The following is a 1,910-nucleotide window of genomic DNA, read 5'->3' as shown; positions in this document are numbered from 1 at the left end:
CTTAGCTATTATTGCAACCAGGTTCTCCTTCCCTCCATCTCTTTTTCCTCTAGTAACACTGTCTCGTGGATTGTGGTACTCACGTGAGTGCTTTGCAAACCCTTCAATCAATTCTTTTGTAGTTGTCGGTTCCTATTTCGTCATAGGCCCTTGCGAGCCAAGAAGTTGTCTAGTACTTACATTGACTCCATCATAGAAAATAGAAACTTCTTGTTAAACATTAAGATCATGTTGATGGCAACTTCTAAGCAAGCCCTTTGTATATCTCCCATGCTTCGTATAAGGACTCTCCAACCTCTTGTTGAAAGTTAGCTATATTATTTTTAGGCTTTAAAGTCTTTGAAGGTGGACTAAATTGCTCAATAAAAGCATCACAAAGATTCACCCATGTGGTAATGGATCCAGGTGCAAGAGACTCCAACTAAACCTTGGCTTCACCAGTAAAAGTCACTGGAAGCATCCTTAGTAACACAGATTCTCTTGGCACATTTGGAACGTGAAAGTAGTTTGCAATATCTTTAACCTCATCAATGTGTTTGAATGCCTCTTCATACTCTTTCCTGATGAAAGGTATGTCTTTTAGCATGGATAAAATGTTCCCTTTGAGCTCGAAACTTCTCTCATATGGTATCTCAGGTGGAACAAGATCTAGTCCATGTTCTTCACGTATCCTCTTTTAGTAATCGCCCATCGTCATTCTCGTAATGTCCGTCATCTATTATTCTTTGATTTTTAATTCTGAATCGTCTAAACTTCCTTCAGTAGAGCATTCTGGCTCGTATCCTACTTCCATCTTGCTTGGAGTCTTCTCAAAAAGTTCGAATTTGTTGGTTTTGAAAGTATTGCTCAATTCGCCCTTAATGTCTTTCTTCTTGTGGAAAGCAGATTCTGGATCTTCTAGTGGAGTAACAATTGGAGTTTTAGATCATTGGGTCATAAATCACTGAAACAAAACAAAAAAAAAACAAAAACACATAAAAGGAATAACAACACTAAACTAAAAACTTTAACTGAAGCGAGACCACGACGTGGTGGATATAATTACGACGTGGTTGCGTTTTAGAAACAAAAATGAAATAAACAAAAGCAACCAAAGTAACGTTTTGTGGTTTTTACCCCACAAAAAGGATCAAATAACTAAAAGCAATTAAACTAATAACTAAATAATTCGTTCCCCCGCAACGGCGCAAAAATCTCGTTTTAAATTTATAAACCTAACTAAATTTGCTAACTATGCACTTATAGGTAGTTTACGTAGTCAGATTATAGGATAGCTCAGGTAAGTCGGGTGTTGTTCACAGGGAACAGAGTTCAATTAAATAATTTAACTACTTCTACTTAAACTAAGAAACAAACTTTGATAGGAGGTTTTTACTGATTTTGCAAGATCATAATAACTTAATATCACCTAACAAGTAAGAAAGCAACGAAAACAAAGTAACTTCAAGAATTATATGAATACTTCTGCCTAGATTCGATTTCACATTCTCATATGGTTGATTTCTAATGGATAGATTATATTGATTACCAATTATCTAGCTATTATGATCAAATATCTAGGCCTACCATTTTATGAATGACAAAGCATTTAGCATGCACAAGTTAAACACCAAATTGATAATAGCATAATTAGACTATGAATGATATTAGTTACTGTCTTATGATCAAGTTAAGAAACGAAGCACAAATTAATACTAATTATGCTTTCTAACACAATTAAAGTTACTAGCTTTAATTACTTAGACTAAGATGTGATTAATCCTAACTCTAATTATCTAATGATGATAAATAACTAGAAGATAGATTCATGCAATTAATATGATCAATTAATACACAAAATCTGATTTATAAGTAATATTAACTAGAACTAAAACATGCTAGGGTTTATAAATGTTAAACACAAGTAAAAT

The 1,910-nt window shown here is 33.7% G+C and overlaps 1 non-coding gene across 1 annotated transcript; it reads left to right on the top strand.

Moving 5' to 3' along the window:
* The first annotated feature begins 223 nt into the window (after nt 1-223).
* On the top strand, nt 224-331 carry LOC145167963 (small nucleolar RNA R71). The gene has a single exon (XR_013741562.1). It is a non-coding gene; the product is annotated as a small nucleolar RNA R71 (small nucleolar RNA).
* The last annotated feature ends 1,579 nt before the right edge of the window (nt 332-1,910 follow it).

This window comes from Lactuca virosa, chromosome 3 (genome assembly GCF_052849685.1).
Source record: "Lactuca virosa cultivar CGN04683 chromosome 3, Lactuca_virosa_CGN04683_v6, whole genome shotgun sequence".
Taxonomy (NCBI): Eukaryota; Viridiplantae; Streptophyta; class Magnoliopsida; order Asterales; family Asteraceae; genus Lactuca; species Lactuca virosa.
Note: the sequence above shows the minus strand (reverse complement) of the source record. Positions and strands in the feature narration are given on the sequence as shown.